Source organism: Mercenaria mercenaria, chromosome 5 (assembly GCF_021730395.1).
Source record: "Mercenaria mercenaria strain notata chromosome 5, MADL_Memer_1, whole genome shotgun sequence".
In the NCBI taxonomy this organism is placed as follows: Eukaryota; Metazoa; Mollusca; class Bivalvia; order Venerida; family Veneridae; genus Mercenaria; species Mercenaria mercenaria.
In genome coordinates, this window is record NC_069365.1 from 62416167 (window position 1) to 62439087 (window position 22921).

Genomic DNA, 22921 nt, shown 5'->3' on the forward strand with positions numbered 1-22921 from the left:
CCCAAAAATCAGAACGGGTCATCTACTCTGCATGTCCAATCATCGTAATAATTAGTTTCAACATTCTGGTCAAGTGGTTCCCATGTAATAGATTGGAAAGAGTTTTCTATGTTCAGCCCCCTGTGACCTTGACCTTTGATGGAGTGACCCCAAAAATGTTAGGGGTCATCTCTCTGTAAGTCATTTTACCCTATGAAGTTTGAAAGTTCTGGGTCAAGTGGTTCTCAAGTTATTGATCGGAAATGGTTTTCCATGTTCTGGCCCCGGTGACCTTGACCTTTAACAGAGTGACCCCAAAATCAATAGTGATCATCTACTCTGCATGTCCAATCATCCTAAGAAGTTTCAACATTCTGGGTCAAGTGGTTCTCAGGTTATTGATCGGAAATTGGTTTCAAAGTTCAGGCCCCTGTGACCTTGACCTTCAAGAGAGTGACCCCAAAATCAATAGGGATCATCTGCTCTGCATGACCAATCATCCTATGAAGCTTCAATATTCTAGGTCAAGTGATTCTCAAGTTATTGATCGGAAATGTTTTTCCATGTTCTGGCCCCTGTGACCTTGACCTTTGATGCAGTGACCCCAAAAACAATAGGGGTCGTCTTCTCTATAAGCCCTGCAAACCTATGAAGTCTGAAGGTTCTTGGTCAAATGGCTCTCCAGTTATTGATCGGAAATGAAGTGTGACGGACAGAAGGACGGACGGACAAGGCAAAAACAGTATGGGGGAGACATAATTTTACAACATTAAGAAACGTCATGATCATTGCTTTCCATGAAAAACGAATAAATGCTGAAAAAGCATATGGGGATTACTTTATTTGAAGATTTTTGTTACAGGTCAACTGCCTTTAAATGAACTATAAGGTGTACTTCAGATATCAACATTAATTTACAACTTAAAACTGTTTACACAACAAAAAGATTTTTGTTGGGGCCTCTCATTTACAATTATATCAACAATTATCACCTGAATTGAGTGCATTCTTGAGTGGAAAATATTGATGGTAAAATGGTGTAGTTTTTTTTACATCATAAAATCTTTAATAATTTTGGTATGGTTATAATAAAGAGCATGTCATTCTCTTTCACTCAGATTTTTTTTCATGAGTTCTAGACTCTTTGCTAGTCTTGGATTTTGACTTTATTAAAAGATAAAAGGAAGTTCAGTATAGGCTCTTTCCAAGTGTTGAAAGTAGACTAAATTTGCACTATATTCTGTTGAATTTATTTAGCTGTGGAGACTTTTGATATAGACTATAATTGAGGAAATCCTAAAATCATTGAAAAACAGTCAATACAAGAGTTGTCCATTTTGCTTAAGATATTTTAAGAAAGTTATTTTTTAAATATCAAATATTTCTATTTTAACATGGAGAGGAGGAAAACCATAAATATATTTAGTAAATTGGTGCACTTAGCTATCATTTCACTCTGAAAAAAATCTGTAAAGATGAATTTGAATTTTTTAGATACCATCTCTATAATCATTAAATTACTTTTCAAGTAATGCTCTGGACAAGCTTTATTTTGTATATTAAAGGGAGATAATTCAACAAGAGATCACAGAGTGATCTTGGCACCCACCAATGAGCCATTTTTGAATGTTCCAAATTTCAAGACTAGCTTAAGGTCAAAATCAAGGTCAAATTTCATTTCGGTACACAACACTGTGCATGTGGTCCATGCATGTGGTCTAAATTTGAAAGCTTTGGCTTGAGAAATGTGGAAGTAGGTCACTAGATCAATTTCAAGGTCAAAGTTCATTTCGGTACACAAAACTATGCATCTGCTTCAAATCTGAAGGCTGTAGCTTGAGAAATGTGAAAGTAGGTCACTAGGTAAAAATTAATGTCAAATTACAATTAAGAACACAAAACTATGCATGTGGTCCAAATTTGAAGCCTGTACCTTCAGAAATGTGAAAGTAGGTCACTAGGTCAAAATCAATGTCAAATTTCATTTCGGAACACAAAACTATGCATGGGGTCCAAATTTGAAGCATGTAACTTCAAAAATGTGAAAGTAGCTCATAGGGTCAATCTCAAGGTCAGAGTTCATTTTGGTACACAAAACTGTGCATGTGGTCCAAATTTGAAGGTTGTAGCTTGAAAAATGTGAAAGTAGGTCACTAGGTCAAAATCAATGTCAAATTTCATTTTGGAACACAAAACTATGCATGTGGTCCAAATTTGAAGCATGTACCTTCAAAAATGTGAAAGTAGGTCACTAGGTCAATGTCAAGGTCAAAGATAATTTCAGTACATAAACCTATGCATGTGGTCTAAGTTTGAAGGCTGCAGCTACAGAAATGTGAAAGTAGGTCACTAGGTCAAGATCAAGGTCAACTCATGTCAAGGTTCATCTTGCCACTCAAAACTATACGTGTGGTCCAAATTTGAATGCTGTAGCTTATGAACAAGAAGATATTAAGCTTTTCCCTTATATAAGTCTATATGAATCATGTGACCCCTGGGACGGGGCCATATTTGACCCTAGGGGGTAAATTGAACAAACTTGGTAGAGAACCACTAGATGATGCTACATTACAAATATCAAAGCTTTAGGCTTTGTGGTTTGGACAAGAAGATTTTCAAAGTTTTTCCCTATACAGGTCTATGTAAACCATGTGACCCCAAGGGCAGGGCCATATTTGACCCGAGGGGTATAATATGAACAATCTTAGTAGAGGACCACTAGATGATGTCACATACAAAATATCAAAGCCCTAGGCCCTCTGGTTTTGGACAAGAGGTTTTTCAAAGTTTTTCCCTATATAAGTCTATATAAACCATGTGACCCCCTGGGCGGGGCCGTATTTGACTCCATGGAAACAATTTGAACAATCTTGGTAGAGGACCACTAGATGATGCTACATACCAAATATAAGTTTTTCCCTATATAAATCTATGTAAATTATAAAAATAAACAAAGGGCCATAACTCACTCAAAAATTGTTGAACCAGTCTGATTTTCAGGGGGACACAACAAGGGTACCAATACATCATTCTGACAAAGTTTGGTCAAAATCCCCTCCAGTAGTTTCTGAGGAGATGCGATCACGAGAAATTGTTAACATCAGGACGACGGACCACGGACACAGAGTGTTGCTAAAAACTGGATAAAGTTTAGTTATGGTTTACCTAGTTTTTGAAATATCTCCCTTTATTATACAAAATAAGACTTGTCAGGAGCATTACTTTGAAAGCATTAATGGCATTTCATTGAAAAGAAATAGAGTTATGGTTCTTTGACACAGCACTTCCCATCAATGGCCTCTATCATTTTGTGAAGTTTCTATGAAATTCCATTAATACTTTTCAAAAGCCTTTTTTTGTATAATAAAGGGAGATACATGTAATTCAAAAAACTAGGTAAGGTAGAGTTATGATTATTTGACACTGCACTTTCTCTCAATGGCCTCTATGACTATGTGAAGTTCCATTCAAATGCCATTAATACATTTCAAGTTATACTCCAGACAAGCCTTATTGTGTATCATAAAGGGAGATAATTCAAAAACTCGGTAAAGTAGAGTTATGGTTCTTTGATAATGCACTTCTCTTCAATGGCTTCTATCATTTTGTGAAGTTTCAATGAAATGCCATTATTACTTTTCAAGTAATGCTCCGGACAAGCCTTATTTTGTATAATAAAGGGAGATAATCAAACAAGAGCTGTCACAGGAGACAGCGAGCTCGACTATTTCGATGCTGGATAGTGAAAACCGGCACATCTGAGGAAGCTGGAGCAGTCACTGGAATGTTTAATGACTCCAATGTGGATGAAGGTATTGGACAATAATTTATGTTTGTGTCAAAAGAATTAAGTAATAAGAGAGATAAAGATAAAGTTATCGAAACATTAAATAAGTATAATTCTAAGCAAAAAGGGGGCATAATTCATGAAATATTGGTGCAAGAGTGATGCACCTTGTGTGACATGATGTGGATGAATGGGTGATGATGTGTAACAACTACTTTAAAATTGAATCAAATCCATTTCGTAATAACTGAGATTAAAAGTGCACCAAAACTTTAACCAGAAATTCTATGTCAAAAGGGGGGATAATTCAAGAAATACTGGTGCTAGAGTTATGGTCCTTGTGTTATATGACGTGAATGATGATGCCGAACAAATATTTTAAGTTTGGATCAAATCCTCTCTATAATAAAAGATATAGTAAAAATGCATCAAAATTAACCTTAAATTCTAAGTAAAAGGGGACATTATTCATGAAAAATTTGTGCCAGAATTATGGACCTTGTATCATATGATGTGGGTGATAAGATGGAATAACTGTTTTAAGTTTGAATCAAATCCATTTAGTAATAACTGAGATAGAGCGAAACTACACCAAAACTTTAAATTGAAATTCTAAGTAAAAAGGGGGATAATTCATGAAATATTGGTGCAAGAGTTATGGTCCTTGTGTTATATGATGTGAGTGATGATGTGGAACAACTATTTTAAGTTTAAATAAAATCCATTTATGTAATAACAGTGATAGAGCGAAAATGCACCAAAACTTTAACCTTAAATTCTAAGTCAAAAAGGGGCATAATTCATGGAAAATTGGTTCCAGAGTTATGGCCCTTGTGTCATTTGATGAGGGTGATGATGAGGAATAACTATATATTTTAAGTTTGAAATAAATCCATCAAGTAATTACAGAGATAAAGAAAAAGTGCATCAAAACTTTAACCAAAGTGCTCGCATAGTCGAGCTAAAAAATTAGGTAAAGTAGAGTTATGGTTCTTTGACACTGCACTTCCTGTCAATGGCCTCCATCATTTTGTGAAGTTTCAATGAAATGCCATTAATACTTTTCAAGTAATGCTCCGGACAAGCCTTATTTTGTACAATGAAGGGTGATAATTAAAAAACTAGGTAAGGTAGAGTTATGATTCTTTGATGGCCTCTATGATTATGTGAAGTTTCAATCATTAATACTTTTCAAGTTGTACTTCAGACAAAAGTGTGACGGACGGAAGGATGGACAAAGTGGCAACTATATGTTCGCCCTTCAGGGAGCATAATTAAAGGGCCATAATTCATTGAAAAAATCGGCAAAGTAATATACCATGTGTCATATCATGTAGCTAATAGTGTGGAACAATTAATTTCAGTTTGAATTGAAGTTATATAGTAATAACTGAGACAGAACAAACGTGCATTACATTCTATTAGTAAACAAGAGGGCCCTGAAGGCCCTGTATCACTCACATGAAGAAAGTAGGTCAGTAGGTCACATTCATGGTCACTGAAGTCAGTTTTAAGATCGGTGTACAAAACTGTACATGTCATCCAAATTTCAATGTATCTTAAAAAACAAAACAGTAGGTCAGTAGGTCACATTCCACATGACCAAGATTCGAACTTGACCTAAAGATCATCAAAGTTAACATTCTGACCAAGTTTCATGAAGATACAGTCATAAATGTGGCCTCTAGAGTGTTAACAAGATTTTCCTTTGATTTGACCTGGTGACCTAGTTTTTGACCCCATCTGACCCAGATTTGAACTTGACCTAAAGATCATCAAGATTAACATTCTGACCAAGTTTCATTAAGATATAGTCATAAATGTGGCCTCTAGAGTGTTAACAAGCCTTACCTTAAATTTGACCTGGTGACCTAGTTTCTTACTTCTGCTTCTTTTTTTAAATGGGGAAAATGAATCGATCGTTTTAAGAATGTTGAACAATTCTGAGATGTAACACAATGATAGCTGCTCGCAGGTCAGTTTTCAGTAATTCATCATTGTTTTTTTTTATTTTTTTTGTTTTGGTAAAAAACCCCTGTTTTCTTACAATGATACGAATTTTTTACATGCGAGGCATTGTTGGTTTTTATCTAAAGCAAATTTCGTAACATCGATGTTTTATCCATTACTTTTTGGGCCTAAATGCTTTTTTTTACTATTATTACCGATCAAAAAAAACGAAATTCTAAATGAAATTGATTTGGTCGCTTAATTACTTTATTTTTTTTTTTCGTGGAATTTCTTAAATTTGGCCAAAATGTTAATTACTTTTTTTACCTTTTTCAGCATATTTTTGTTGTTTACAATTTATAAAAAATGAATCACTTTTAAAAGTTTTACTATTAAATTTGACCCAAATTTATTTTTTTTGTTTCTGTAACAGTCTTTTTTACAAATACACATTGGTGATTGTTTTTACATTGTTTTTTACTTTTATTGAGTCATAATGGGCGTTTTTTTTTAATTTTCTAAAATTTGTTTAAATATTTTGAAATTTTGTAAACATTTTATTGCTTTGTATTCGTAAAAAAGGTTAAATACTCAGAGAATTAAGAGAAAAAAGGAAAAGGGGAGAGGAGACTGAGTCAAAAAAAAGAGAGGACTGATTAAAACAGGAATTTTAGAAATGTTTTACAAAAAGGGGATCGGAAAATTGGCATTTGGGATCTTTTCAATCATGGTTTTTTCTTTTTTGGGCTGGGGTTTTAAGAGCGGGTTAAAAATAATGGGATTTTTTAGAATGACATTTGTTATAAAATTTTTGGACTTAAGAATAAAAAAAAATTTAAAAAGTTTGACGGGGGAAAAATTCTTTTTAAAGCGAGTATTTATACTGGATCGACTATTAGTAAGTTGTTTTTCGTAAACCTTGTAAAAAAACCGAGTTGAAAACTGCTGACTTTCCTAAATCTATGCAACCAGGGGTGGTGTTACATGTCGTTTTTTGCCAGTCCCAGGATTTAAACAGAACATTTTGAACGAACAAAAAAATTTGGTCGAAATATCACAAGGGAATATTTAAAAAGGGAATACGCTTGAAAACAAATTTTTGGGAAAGTATTGAAACATAAAAACTCAAACAAAAATTCATAAAAAATTTAGAAAAAAAATTTTAACTGTTTTATTTGGGAAAATTTTATTAGTAATCATGACGGTAAAAAAACGAAAAACCTAAGAAAAACGAACTGGTATTCATTACATGGCGAAAATTTTTTTGCATCTCTTGAATTTAAAGTTCGGAAGCGCAAATGCTAAAAATAGAAAAAAAAAACTATATGAAAAAGGGAAAGGACTTTTATAAAAAATCGGTACTACGTCGGAGCGGGACAAAGAATCGCGAAAGAAAACATGTCTTTTAAAAAAGATTTCAACGGGCCGTCACAAAAATGCGACTGCAGGAACCAAGAAAATGTTTCTAAGGGGGAAGGAGATATATAGTTTCCAGGAATTCATTAAAAGAAAATATCTAAGGAAGGAAAGAAGATGAAACCCCATAATAAAATGATTTTAGTGCTGTCAAATTTACCTCTAACCATAACGGGGCTGTTCAAAATCGTAAAAATTCTCGAACGTTGTAATTAAGTTTCGGAAAAAGAAATTTAAAACTCTTTTCTTGGAAATAAGGTAGAAAAAATTTTTTTTCAAAATAAAGTTAAGACACGAAAGTAAAATTAGTAAAATATTCTATTTTTTTTGACAGGGAAAGTTGAATTAAATAGGAGGCTCGGAATTTTAAAAGATTTTTTTTAGTTTTTAAAAGTTATAGAACGAGATTTTTGACAATAAACTTTTTTTACATGGAAACCAATCACAAAGTTTTTTTGTTTTTTTTTGTTGTGTTTTTTTTTTTTGGGAAATCTAAAAATGAAAAATCAGCTCATCTTTTTATAAAAATTCGAATAACCGAAAAATAAAGAAATTTATAGATAAATTATCTTTGTGAAATTATCTTTGGCGGGCCTATTTTTAATTAGGGCAGGAATGTAGATGTATACTCTTAGCTCAAAGAATGTTGTATAATTCTGTTAAATGTGGGTGATTTTAAAAACGGGGTTCATACATGGCATGGGGCATTAAAATATACTGTAGATTATATGAGACGGAAAATATGTCTTAGAGCTGAGTAACGCATATATATAAATATTAAGATGTAAAATCTTAAAGCGTGGATAACGTGCATATAAAATTTATGGGGAAATATGACGGGGGTTAACGTTTTTCGGAGCAAGGAAAATGCCAACTATTGGGAATTACCCAGTAATGCGATTGTTGAAAAAATAAAGAAAGGGGGATTTTGTTCTTTGAGTCAGGGGGTTTGAGGGGCTCTTTGCCTGAATTTTGGGGGATAATGTACAAGAACAATAAATTGATTTACTTTTAAAGATTGGGGCAATTTTTAAACGGGACTTTTTTAATTTCACAAAACCTTATTTTTTTAGGGAAAAAATAAAAAATGATAACTATGTTTAGATTCTGAAGATATTTCATAGAAAAATTTTTCAAGGCGGGACTATAAAAAATTTGAATTTAAAAAAGATAATATTCCGAACGTTACCAGTGGTTTGCGAGATTTGAACAGCCCTAAAAAATAAAACGATGCAACTTTTAGCAGCAAGATGTATGGTAAAACATTTTTTAAAGCCAAAAAAAAAAAAAAAAAAAAAAAATTTGAAGAAAATCATATAAAGTTTATATGATTACAAAACGGATAGATAACATTGTACCAGCGTAAACAAAAATAGAAATCATCACAGGAAAAAACAAACGTCATCCGAAACAAATAAAATATCTATTTTAAATTTTCTTGGGAAAAAATACTGATTTGTTCATTTTTAAAGGAATTTTCTAGAGAGTGTTTTTTTTTTGTAGTGTATTGTTTTTTTTTTTATAAAAGGGTTTTTTCCCTTATAACGTGTGTTTTTTTCTCATTGGGGCCCTTTTAATAGACTGTATTTTTTTACAAAAACTTTCCCTTTTACAGACGGAATCCTCAATTTTTGGGGGGTTTTTTTTTTGTTTTTTTTTTGGGTTTAACGCCTTTTTTAACATTTTTTATTTCATGTAACGGGGGGGCAGTTAAACCCTTTCCATTTTTCCCCCGGGGATTCTGACCATAAAAACCTTTCTCCGCAAGAAACTCCCAAACCCCCCCAACTGAATTATCGAGGGGAGGACGAATGATTTAGACACAATGTCTTTTATCAAATCGTCAGGAGAACATACCCCCCCCCGGGATCGAACTCGCGACCCCGTGCCCGTAGCCCAAACGTCCCCCACTGAGTAAGCGGGGGGGAAAATTTTATGTTTTGTTTTGTTGTATAGCTTTAGCAAAATAAAAACTCAATAGAAACAGTGACATGAAACGTAAAAAAGGGAATTTGAAAAATGCAGCCGGATAAAAAATGGAAGGGACAAAAAAAAAAATATTCCCCGTAAAAAATATTTTGTCATGCGGGTTTTTTTAAATGTTTTGAAAAAGTATAAGAGAAAAAAAATATTAAAACATTTGCTTTGCAAAATGTAAGGAGGTAAACAAGAAACGGGTTTAAATTTTTTTCCCTTTGGGTTAAAAAAATTGTTAAAAAGGCAGTATCTTTGAATATAGGGGCTAAGTAAAGTTTTCATAAATATGGGCGTTTTATAAAACTGAAAACAGTGTCTGAGTAAAAGCTTTATAGTTTACTTTGAGCCCCATAATATATTTTTTCAAAAATTTTTCTAAATAGGGGAAACAAAAGTTTGATAACACTGGAATCTTTATTATATGAAAATTCCGATTGATTAGGATGGGAGAACCAATGATAGGCTCGCAGGTCAGTTTTTTTGTTAATTCACATTTTATTTATTTTTTCTTTTTTGATTTTTGGAATAACCTGATATTTTTACAAATGAAAGAATTCTGTTTTCATGCGTAGGTCTTGTTTGGGATTTATACCAACAAATTTCGTAACATCGGGGTGTTTTTTTTCCTTACTTTTGGGCCAAAAAGATTTTTTTACTATTTTACCGATCAAATATTACGAAAATTTTCAAATGAAATTGTTTGGGCACCTTAATTACTTTTTTTTTGTTTTCGATGGAATTTTCATTAAATTTTCCAGAAATGTTAATTACTTTGTTCCCCGTTCAGCATATGTTTTGTTTACAATTTATACAAAATGAATCACTGTTGAATGTTTTATCTATTAAATTTGCCCCAAAAATTTTGGTTTTTGTAACAGCATTTTTTTTACGAAAATACACATTGGTGATTATTTTACATCTGTTTTTTTACTATTATATGAAATATGGGTTTGATGACATGTTTTTAATTGCTTTTAATATTTTTTAAATACTTGTAAAAAATTTATTGCTTTTATTCGTAAAAAAGGTTAAATACTCAAGAATTAAGAGAAGTAGGAAGAGGGGAGGGAGGGGTGAGCAAAAAAAAAGAGGACTAGTTTTAAAAAACGGAAGTTAGAAAGTTTTAAAAAATGGGATCGGATAAAGGCTTCGGACGGGGTTTAGATCACTCGGTTAGTTGATTTTTGGGCCGGGTTTAAGAGCGGGGTTTAAAAAAAAAGTGGAATTTTTAAAGACTATTTGTTTTAGAACTTTTGGATTTAAAAATAAAAATTAAATTAAAAATTTGACCGGGAAAATATATTTTAAAACTGATGTATTTATACCTGGATGACATTAGTATAGGGGTTTTTTTCTGTTTTAAACCTTTAAAAAAAACCGAGTTGAAAAAAATGTGACTTTTTCAAACTATGCAACCAGTGGGGGGGTTACAAAATGCAGACATTAATATTTTACACAAAACTATCTTTTTCACAGATTTTTTTTTTTTTGCAAATTTTTTCAAAAAAAAACAATTTTCTAGAGCATTTTCCTAATTCCACTGGTGTTGATGGGGTTCCCAAAAAGATGAAAAAGGATCTGTTACATAATTTTTTTTTCCAATAATGAGGTACAAATTAAATTTGTCAAATCGTTTAAAATCAAACCCTACCTTAGAATAAAATAGACCTCAAAATCATTCCTAAACGTTTTAGTCAAAGCCCAAATACGAACGGAGAAGAAGTCCGAATATTTTTTTCCGTAAAAAGAATAATGGACATAAATCCGAAAAAAAAATTTCGAGCAGTTTACCAACGATATGCACATCTTATTCAATAAATCCCCTTGGCTTTAATGAATTTTAGTGAATTACGAAAAAATCTTTCAAAGATTTTTGTAGGATAATCAAAAGGGGTATTACCCGTACCAAGACATTTTATTTAAGAACCTCGTAATTTCACTTTAGCTAGAAATTTAACGGGTCTCCTATAAAATTTTTTTCAAATCCTGCTAATTATAATTAATAGAAGTTTTGGAAAAAATTTTCATTCAAAAACTATTTTAAGTGACCCTAACTCCACAAAAAAAAAACGAGGTACGTACAACAAGGCTTATAATATCATTTCTGTGAAGTTCCGTTTTAATCCAGCAGGGATTTGAGAAGTAATCAGGTTATAGAAGCGACAAAAGGGCATTGACGAAGGCAAAAAACAAATATCAAATAAATGGGAAACATAGTTGATGGAACTTTTGTAGAAATTTCTATTTGTTTAAAAAAAAATCTTTTCAATTATGTAATTTTGGAAGTCTTTATAAAAAAAAACTTTTTTCTGTTTGGTTTTTAAAATAACTCTTCTAATGTCTTATGAGAAAATTCCTTTACTAACATTCAATTAAATTGTCCCCCAAAAATTTCTTCCTTCAAACATAGAACATAACCAAGATTTTAGTTTCATTCGTTTTTTAAAATAATACTTTAATGACGTTCTGTCATGAACAAAATGGTACTGTAACATGAATTAAAAACAATATTCTTGAGAAAACCCCAGGATTTAAGCACATTTAAAATTCATTGTCCCATCAACTTTAAACGACAAAGTTAATTATGTACTAGTGCACGTATACATACAGATACAGTATTTAATTGTGTGGTTTTTGCAAGCTTGTTTTTTCTTTCATAACTTTTTACCTACTTTTAAGTTTTAGTGCTAAACAGTTTTGTTTCCTTCTTTATCTTAGGATAACACTTTTGTTTATTTTTTGTTTTTTGTTACACTAAAGGGTTTAAACTAGTTACAGTTGATTTTTATTTGATAAGGGTTGGGGTTTTTTACAGCCTACTGTCACTGTACATTGTTGTTTTGCCTATGCAACCGTGATTGACACATAGTAAATGTGCCAAATTGGTGTTTATTATTTTAGGGAGGACTTTTTTGGGAGTATATACGTATAGTTTTTTTGGGTTTTCTCCATGGTAACTGTTATAAGCCTTTTGTAAATTTTTAGTCTAGATTCCCTCACGATTGTTTTAACTAGTGTCTCAGGTTTTTATATAGCTGTTTACTGTATTTTATAGGTTAACGTATGTAATTAAATTTTAACCGACTAGTGTATAGAGTTAACGAAAGGGAGACAGGTTTTGGTTATAAGGAAGGAGTTACGTACCTTTGTTAAGGAAGAGCAGGAGGGGAAATGAGGGGAAAAACATAGTAATTTTAAGCAGAGAAAAGATAGATTAAAGGGAAAAAAATTACGGTAGAAGCAGAGAAAGATAGGTTAGAATTAAAAAGCTAGGTTTTTCAGAAAAAAAGAAGAATATGAACGACAAAGTAGTTTAGAGGAGAGAAGGAAAAATTAAATTTAAAAAAGGGGTTTCAGAAGGAAAAAATAGAATTTTTAACGACAAAGAGCTTAGAAGCCCGAGAGGAAAAATTAGAGTTGAAACAGGGTTTCAGAAGGAAAAAATGGAATTTGAACTTAAGTTAGGTGACATTAGAAAAGGGTAAGTTAAAATGAAAAGCAGAAGTAAAAGTTTCTAGGGGTTTGGGGAAAAAAAAAGAAGCAGAAAGTAGGAAATTAGAAAAAGAGCTAAGTTTGAGAGATTTTAAAAAAATGAGTAAAAAAGGTAAAGTTAAGATGTCTCCCTTTTATGGAAAATTGATTCCCGGATGCGTACTTGTATGTGTAGAAACGTACGCGTTGGCAGGATTGGGTAAAAAATATGGTCACTAAAAAAACCGTTCCTTCAAAGGGACGGGAAAAGGTTTTTGATAAATTCTCTTGGAAACCCTAAGGCTATGTAAACGAAAACCCCTTTGCTTGTCAGTTGAACTCACTGAATGGCTATAAGAAAAAGTTTTAGAAATGAAAGGGCCCCGTGATAATAGACCTTTGTATGTTTTTTGCCAGAATAGTAGATATTTTGATTTTGGTTAGTTGAGAAGGGTAAGAAACTTAAAAGGGATTGTTAAAATTTTATATTTGGGGATCAATTTTTAATGTATTAACAAGAACTATCAAATTGAGAGTAAGAGTTATTTAAAGCTGGGGATGTAGCAAAAGAGCAGATTTTTTTTTGCAAAGACTCGTGGGGGTTTCCAAGATTCGTAACGAACCAAAAAGGACCGAACCCATAAACCCATATAAAATACCTCAGAGACAGTTCCTAGTATCGAAATGTAGGCACTAAAATAAGGTAGTAGCAATGTTGAAATAGAGGTAGAGGTTATCAACCCTTTGGGGTACAAATTTGGCGAATGGGGCATAGCCATATTACTGTAGAGTGGAAAGTAGGGGAAATAGTGCAAATGCAAAACAGAATAGGGGAGCAGGAACGGGAAAAGTGTAAAGGGGAGAAAAAAAATTGAAGGGAAAAATAAAAAGAGGTAGGGCCGGACCGATTTAGGAGTAGAGGTAAGGAAGAAATAAGAAAAGATGGGAGTAAATCAATAGGTCAGAGAGGAAATAGATTATAGAACTCAGTGATTTGAGGATTAGGATGCTTTTAGGTAAGTAAGTCCTACAAAACCCGGTACTTGTAATGGTAGGGATGTAAATCGCTATGCAGATACGGGTTTGTACAGTTGATAGTGAAAGGGGACTTAGTAAAAAGCAAGTCAGTTTGTAGAGAAAAACCGAAATATAAGTAAAGATGGGAGGAACATGGGCTAGATGTAGCTAGAATAAATTTGATTGCCCGTTTTAAAGGGGTACATTAGAGGCTTTGGGTGAGTAATCCACCACTGATGTTATATTGGTAATGTAGGGGGAGCAGTAAACCTCGTTTAGTAGTTTAGCGTCAGCAGTAGAAACTAGGGCGCAACCAAAGTTAAGAAGCTAGTAAAGCTTAAATTTCCGTCCAGATTTTAGTAATCAAAGAGGAAACTTAGAAAACAACAAAAAAGATAGACTTAGATTTGTGTAGAAAAAGGCTGGGGGAAGGTACGTTTTAACAGGAAGGAAAGGGGGTTCAGTTAGGTTTGAGTTAGAATAAATGTTATATAGAGATATACCGCCCAGAATTTAGACAAAATAACAGTTGATTGCCCTAAAGTCTAAAAAAAATGATAAAATTTGCACAGTTCGTTACGTAGGCCATTTATTTTGAAAGGGAAAACAGTGATGGGGTATTGGGTGAATTTACGGGCCCCAGAGTAAGGAGAGGTGGGAGGTATGTCACGTAGTATTTGACGTAAATAGCAAGGGTAAGTAAGAAATTTTCCTTGGGAAAAATGTTTTTTGAACCCCGTTTAAGAGATTTGCTGTCACATTGTTGCCCATCGAACCTATGATGATGGGAAAAACGGATATTTTGACTATGGTAGATTTTCACTAGATACCCGGAACCCAAGCACTACCTAGTATTGAAACTGAGAGGTAGCGAGGCTTTAGTAGATTTTACATTTAAAAAGGGAGTTCCAGGGGAAATGCTTAAGACTTGGATCGCAGTTTACTAACCTTATAGCAAAGTTAGTAGGTTTTTTGTCAAAGGCAGTTAACACAACACCGTACACCCTTTGGTAAGGGTTTTTAGTAGGAAGTTTAACGGTAGTTTGAAGAAAAATTTTGAAGCGTATGTGTATGAAAGACCTAAATTTGGGTAGGTATTTAAAATGCTATTTTTTGCTTACCGTGAAGTTCCCAGAAATTGGGGGGTTTTTTCCCTTTTATTACTTTACGGTAAAACAATCCGTTGACCGATAACGTCTAAGAGAGTTTTGGGCTGGTAAGACGGAGAATGATGAGTTAAAACCACTACCCCTAAATTTTGGATTTTCAAGAAAATGGGGTACGTGCAAGTACCACAACAGTTAGCGAAAAGTAGTCTGGGTACAAAAGTATACAATAGGAAGGCAGAGAGAGGGGGGTTTAAGGGGTAGTAAGGTTTTTGTATTGTTTCCCAAAAAACTAATAAGTTTTTGTTCATTTGGGAAGGGGCCACGTATAGTAGGGTAGTAAATAGACAGATCGGATAGATGTAACGGAAAGTTAAAACTTTTTTACGCAAACATGCGAAACATACATAAAGTAAGGAGACAGAAGTCTATCCAGAAAGGCATATTAATAGGTTGGGGCATATTTAGAGGGAAACAGGAGATTATGACAAATTTGATCCCAATGAAAGTAGTGATAGTTTTGAGTAGAGTAAAAAGGGTAATTTTATTCCCCATAAACAGGGTACAGAAAAGAAAAAAGATGTAGAGATAAATCCAGAGTTTCCCTAAAAGTAAGCAGGGAAGTAGTAATTTGTTAGAAAAATTTTTAGAGTACTTTACAGATATTCCGGGAATCAACTTAGTTGAACATGATATTCATTTAACTAAGATCCGAAAGGTAAAGGGGTTATCCATTCCTTTTCATTGCAGCCAGTATGAAAGCGAATAGATAAAAAGTTAGTTGGGAGAAATCGAACCACAAAAGCCCATTTTCCTCCCCCATTTTCCTCAAAGGAAAAAAAATAAAAAGTACAGGTTTGTATGATTTCGCCAGGTCAACAAACGACGGTTTTCGTGCTGAACCTTGCCAAAAAGGAGGAATGTTTTCATAATTATGATATTTTCTAAAAATCTTTAGCAAGGTTTTCGGGAGGGTTTTCCTTTTTTCTGAAAAGGCAAAACCATGACTGTTTTTGAAAACCCCGAAAGGTTTTTTTCAATTCGTAAGATGCCCTTGATTGTTAAAGCACCTGAAAAGTTTTGTAGACTGACAAAAAGGTTTTGAAAGGGCCTTGGGGTCTCGATGCTTCATTGAGATATCCCCGGGTAACAATACAGGCCAAACAGTAATACTTTTACTGATTTTTAACCAGACCCAAGAAGGTAAGTTAACAGCAAAAACCCACTAATGTTTAAAGGTTTCAGAAGTTGAATTTAGGGGCCCGATAGATGTCCGACCCTTGAACCAGTTCCAAATAAGGTACAGGCCCTACAGAATGCCGAAACCAAAATCAAAAAGGGCAAAACGTTTATTCTTTGGGGTATGGATTTTACAAAAGTTTATTTCCCCCAAATTTGCCCCCATTGCAGTTCCCCTCACAGATTTGACGAAAACGGGTCAGCCAAAACTTGAAAATTGGGTGAAAGTCAAGAAAAGGCTTTCCATACTTTGAAGGCTAGCTTAATGGGTCCGCCTATATTGAAGTTGCCAGATTTAGATCAGACTTTTATATTGAGAGTAGATGCTTCAGATGTAGGTTTAGGCTCAGTATTGCTTCAGGAAAGTGATGGAGAGAAATTACCTGTAGCGTATGCTAGTAGGAAATTGCTACATAGGGAGCAAAATTACTCAGTGATAGAGAAGGAGTATTTAGCGATAGTATGGGCAGTAGCTAAGTTTCACCGGTATTTGTTCGGTAAAGACTTTGTATTAGAGACAGATCATCAGCTGCTCACTTATCTGAATAAAGCGAAACTTAGCAATTCCAGGCTGATGAGATGGGCATTGGCTTTGCAGCCATATAGGATCAGTATTAGAGCAATTCCTGGTAGAGAAAATGTAGGTGCAGATTATTTGAGCAGAGTGTAGACAGGTGGCTATATTATATGGTGTACAGATAGTGACAGTGTTTTTTTTGTGTTTGTTATTTTCAGTATGTCATTTTGTTTCCATTTAAGAAAATTATAAATTTTCTTTTTAAGGGGGACGTGTGTCACAAACTGACACACGTGCCTCATTGTATCTGTAGTGTAAATGCAGGTATTGCATCATCTTTTTGTAAATTTTTGAGTTATTGAGGTAAATGTCTAATTTTACGCATAAAATACCTCTCATGTTTTTTCTGTATTTCATAACTTAAATTTCCATGTAAATTTTATTAAATTCGGTTCAGTAATAAGAAAGTTGATATTTTATGAACTTCAGTAATTCATGTTTTTATCCCCAAAACCACTATAACGGGCCTCAAATTGTCAATTTCAATCCGCGCCAAAGTAGTCAGATTTCCCGGCTATATCATGATTCCCGTGGAAAAGCAAATAGTTAGAGTACACGAATTAGCCGTGAGTCCCATGAAATTTAGTATTTGGCGGGACATTACCCTACAGATAGACTGGACTAGATATGCCTAGCGCACACCACCTTTCGACATTAGACGAATCTATGTCAAATTGATTTTTCTTGCTAGAAATTTATGCTCGATCGAGGTAAGAAGTTTGTTAGATTTTTGTATAATTTTTGAATTACGATTTTTATTTAGTAAATTTTTGTTCATTCTGCATAATTTTGCAATATTTACTTTTCGGCATGTGATTTTGGCTAGTTTCGGTATATCGGGATGATTTATTTAATTTTTCATACTTTTGTAAATTATTTCGAAAGAGGAGTCTAAAATGTTACGTTTCTATAAGCTCTAAGATTTGTACTGAAATTTGTGTAACATGATAATTGTATAGTACTGTTTCAAAAACACATGTCAAACATTTCGTTGTTATGGAACGCCAATACTGCATTGCACTGTAATGTATAAATCTATATGGCAAGTCTAGTACCATGTATGTAATATGTTATTGTAATTTGAAATTAATTGTGTGCCAGTCTATAGCACATCTAAACAGCGTCCGTTTTGGTGTATGGCATTTGATGTTATATTGATACCAACTATAGTATAACGTTTGATTTGCATTGAATTTTAATTTGTAGTTGTAAATAATAGCTGCAGTATCATTTCCGTATCTATAATTTTTCATCATAAACTTTTCATATCTTTTTCATACTTCAACTTTAGACTTTTAAGTAATTATTTTTTTGTAATAATGGAAGTAATACGTGGCGTATTTTTATCATGTGACGTATGAACTTAGTAGCACATATATTTTGTAAAAGTAGCACGTGTTATTTATGGGAGCCTACGGAGGTATGGTGTACCAAAAGGAGCAGTTTTATGCCCTGACTTATTTGTTTTGCTATGGTGCTTACCATATGTTATATATTTTAGCTTCTTCCGCCAGACGACTTTTACCTGGTGATGATGTCACAACCCGGAAGTACAATACCCGAGGTTCACTTGTCTTCACTCGCCTGGATGTGATTTTCCCAGCGCAGAGCTTTCGTCCCATGGTTGTACCATAAACCGCAAAGACGATGATTTTTGTTATCCTCTGAAGTCGGCTCAGGGATGCAATTTCTGACAAATCAAAGGCTTGACGGGTGTTCTTTTATGACGAACAGAGGTCGGTGATACCCAGATTAACTAGCGGAATCTATACTTTCCAAGAAATCAGTAAACTAAAGTTTTGCCTTCCTGGTTCACCAGCTGAATTGATGCACTTCCTGATTCACCTATTTCCAGTATGAGTAAAATATAAATGTGATCATGCTTGTCTGAACATTCTATTAATTGGAGTGAGAAACAAATTATAACAGGGCTTGCACTAGATGTTCCGTAAACTTCATTTAAGCATTTTAAGACATTATTGAAAGAACGAGGCACATCTTCAACATTTGTTGTACATTGTAAACTACTAACGTGCATATCTATGATATATATTCTCCACTTGTCCTTATATTTGTTATTTTAGGTGTATGAAAGATGAAAAAAAGAGTAAAAAAAATCAACATCAATGGAATTGAAAATATATGTTAAAATGACTGGCGAATGACATACTAGTAATTGACGTAGCCCTATTATATTCGAAAAGCTGTAGTACGAGAAGTAAAGAACATCCTCTAACGGAATTACCACAGGCTAAACTAGGCTTCCGTACCAAACACGACTATTGTCGGTTGCTATTTGAAGGTATGGATATAAATAACTGATTTAATTCCAATAGTTTTACAGATGAAAAATGTTAAATAGGGACTTAAACACATTATAACATTTAGTTTCCACACTAAATAGAAATTTTTGATAGTAGTTTGGTAACCTTTAGTTTACTTGCTACTCTAATTATTTTTAATGATAGATATATATGGCGTGTCACCGAAAATAATGGTGTTGTTTCTGCATGAAGTTGAGTTCAAGGCAAGACATGATGAAACAAATAAGAACATGCATTTTCTAAGTAAAGCAAATTTTGTTGTTGAATTATTATCATGTGTTTTTTTAAAGGCCCAACCTTTTAATTGTTGAAAGGTATTAAGTCGCACCAATGCAGTATAGTGTTTAATGAAACGATACTGTTTATTTTTGTTTTGAAAGCATTAAAAAACTGTTTCAGGGACACGTGTTCATCATAACTACTCTGGAAAAATGAGAAATGACTGAATCGCGTCAACGAAATGTTCTGATTAAAGGAGCTTTAGATGTGCGCTGGGAAAGAACAAGAGTGAATGCAGCTTAATTTTAATTACCACCCAGTAGAAAGGGACGTCGATTGAATCTACACTACTGAATTGAAAAAGGTTCAGGATTTGGTAACGACTAATGTTCAGATTTTGCTGGCAAATCTTAGTGCATCCACTTACATATTAGAACTCTTTGTGGACTTGAACAGTAGTAGAACAATTTTACTTGCAATGTAAATTATTTTAGTTCTCTAAAACTGTTAAGTTGTTGATAATGTTGCTGTGTAAAAGATTATGTAAATTTGGTAATTTTACTAATTTTTTTATTCAAACCCTTACACAGTTGAAGCCATTGTGACACAAACATTTGCACATACACTTCAAAGACATAGCAATTACTCATTTCTCTTGTTATCAGCTAATGTTATATATTTACACAAATCAATGAAAGCAGATCTATTGATTGTAGTAATTCTAAAAAATATACATTCTTGGATGAGTATAATAATAACGTTTCATGAACTCTGGACGTAAGTCTTTATAAATTACATTTAAGATCGCATAACTGACAAAACGCGCTACATATTGTATGCCCTAATTTTCTTTGATCAAGAAGAAGTGTACATCTATACGTCGCATTCTCAACAATTGGCAATATTTAGATTCTGAATGGATGACAGCTTTGTGCGGAAAAAAATGTCAAAGATATACATCTTTTTGTATGATGAAAATGATAAAGCGGTTGAAGAGGAGATGTACCGTCTATGCTTCAAAATTAACAAAAATCATAACATAATAACTCTCTGGAAATCATAGAACTGGAAAATATTGAGGCTTTGCACAGCTACACTTCTTATAACTCCGAAATTTCATTACAATCTGACAAAAGATTGATACAGTTTCAATGTCTTAGTATAATCTATTAAAGTTTGTATTATCCGTTAGAAGCATGTGCTGTTAAGGCCTATGCTACTTTGAAATTATGAATTAGGTGGGTGGGGTACATGATATTATTTCTGATTAATTTCGAAGTTACTGTAAAACAAACGTTATTCCAATGTGACAATACATCAAAACCATGAAGTGCTGAACTCTTACTTTAATTTAAAAAGTAAAGTGGGAAAAGTTATCAGTATGTTCGTGTCACAATTTTCGGGGTAAGTATTCTATGTCATCGTGCATAACTGCGAAAAAATATAACATACATAATAAAGCTAAACTATCCGTGTAAATGAGTTGAGAGCTATTTTTCTATTTCCGTTTATTACTTTTCTAAAAAAACACATTACAATTTACCAGGTGTTGGCAAAATTTGTCATTTTTGTGCACATGCCTTTACACATTAAAGAAGTCCGAACTATAAGTATGGTGTGCGAGAGGGGCCTGAGCGCTTACGTAGTGCTCATTTACAGGAATTGTACTGCTCATATATATATATGAATTTTATAGGTAGATAAAATTATTTATGTCATTGTACATTTGGAGCAAATCGGTCCTATTCTGAAATATGTTAATTTATATACTACGGTAAAAGCCAATCAATGAATTCCTTTTATACCGTTGAACCAATCGTGAAATGGCATCTTCCTTCTTCGTCAGCATTCAAGAGTGAATAGCAGGCTTCTTTCTTTAATTTTATTTTGGCTAATTTCTGGTTTTATTTTACCACCACATGCCATTCCGCCTCCTCTTTCAAGTGACAATTTTCTAATTTTGAAAGATTTCTCTTAATATGCAAATTCATCTACATTTCTTGATATGCTTTCGGTGGTTATATCCGCCCTAATATGTGAATATATATATTTGTTATGGTATTGGACTGTAACTCCATTCAGATTTGAGAACATATCAAATGTTAAGAACGGTATGTTTCAGCCAGATATGATGAAACATATAAATTTGTTAAGGTATTTTCTGCCTCAGAACATGTGAAAATTAAATATTTTTAATGTTTGTTTTGCATGGCGGTATGTTTAGCCAGATATGTGAACAATATATATTTGTTAAGCGTATTTTTCGCCCAGATATGTGAAATATATATTTTGAAGGTAATTGTTCGGCAAAATAAATAATTGCGCATTTTCAGTCAATTGTTCACTGATTATATTTACACATACATATGTCCTGCAGGGTCAGTGCTATCGTTGATGAACAGATGCACATAAATAACTTTATCATAAGTCCGCAAAGTGCAACAAAGAAATGCAGTATTAATTTGTAATAATATATTTATTTACAATGTATGTCTGACAAATGACATCCGAGAATGCTAACTTTAGAAAGCTGCATTTTCAGTACTGAATTACCTTTTTCCACTGGTTAAACAAGAGTTTTTTTTTAATTCACAATAGATAAATGACCGACTACAGAATGTAATAAAATACCATTGACGTAGAGAATGCTACAATCCTAGTAAACTGTCAGAGTTTGTGTTTAAAATTTATTGAAACAGTTTTGCTTATAATTAAAGGTGAAAATAAACTAGATCTATGATAAAAAACTCAGAATAAATCATTTCGAACATTAGACAGTGAGAAAGCAAACATAAAGTTGTACGATTAATTTAGCATGGCATGATATTTGAAACTGGAAATAACTCTTCTTCAACACTTAACATCTAATTCCACATACACCTGACACATATACATATATATTTTCTTTACCTTTTTATACAATAGGAATATAATTGTTTTAACCTGTAAGTTTAAACATAATCCCTCGTGAACCAAATAATGCATGTGGCGTTCACTGTTGATATTTATTGGTATATTATTATTTATGACGTTACACACTGAAACAAACCCTTTTGCATATTCATTATTTAAAACTAAAAACAAAACGGAACAATGTTTATTTTGTATTGTGAGTAAACACCGAAACGACACAATGGAACTTTTCCAAGGTTTTGTGTGGTGAAAGCTCCAGGGGTCCTCCAGAATTTTTTGAGGCTCAGACTAGTACCTAATCGAGACCTAACCTCATTGGATGGTCCTTACCTCAAGTGGGGTTTTTTATCCCACGTCGTGATGGGCGGGAAACGAAACCACGACCATGACCCTCAATTTTTTTTTTGCAATAAAAACATAAATATCAATTAAATTTTGTAAAAAAACTGACAAGACATTTACCACGTCGGGAAGTTACAAAAGGTTTTTCCGAATACACCCAAATTTTAAATACAGAAGTTTACACACCCTCGGGTCAAAACAGAAATTTATTTTCTTGAACGTTTTGTGAAAAGACTTTATTTTTTTTTTTTTAAATTTCTTTTGAAATTAAAAAAAAAGGCATAAATAACGTTTTCAGTTTGTGGTAAGGACGACTTGGATTGTCAATGTTCCCGTACGGGAAAAATATAATTTTAAAACGAGCCGTTTTCTTACAGGACTTACAAAACATAGTAAGCGGGGTTTATTTATTGTATTTTTGTTTGTAACCTTTGACACTGTTTCGGGAAGGCCGGGTTTGTGACATATACTGTTTTGTTGGGCTGGAAAAAGTAATCAAAAAATTTTACTAAAGCCCATATTGCATAAATGTTTCGGTTATTTCTGTGATACAATCGGTTTTTTGAAGGGTTTAAAAATAAAAATTTTTTTAGGGAAAAAAAAC

At 33.2% G+C, this 22921-nt stretch overlaps 1 long non-coding RNA gene across 1 annotated transcript; it reads left to right on the forward strand.

Annotated features, from left to right (window-relative positions):
* Nucleotides 1–17864: 17864 nt before the first annotated feature.
* LOC123559079 (uncharacterized) lies at nucleotides 17865–21153 on the forward strand. The gene is made up of 3 exons (XR_006687877.2): nucleotides 17865–18255; nucleotides 18604–18821; nucleotides 19243–21153. It is a non-coding gene; the product is annotated as an uncharacterized LOC123559079 (long non-coding RNA).
* The last annotated feature ends 1768 nt before the right edge of the window (nucleotides 21154–22921 follow it).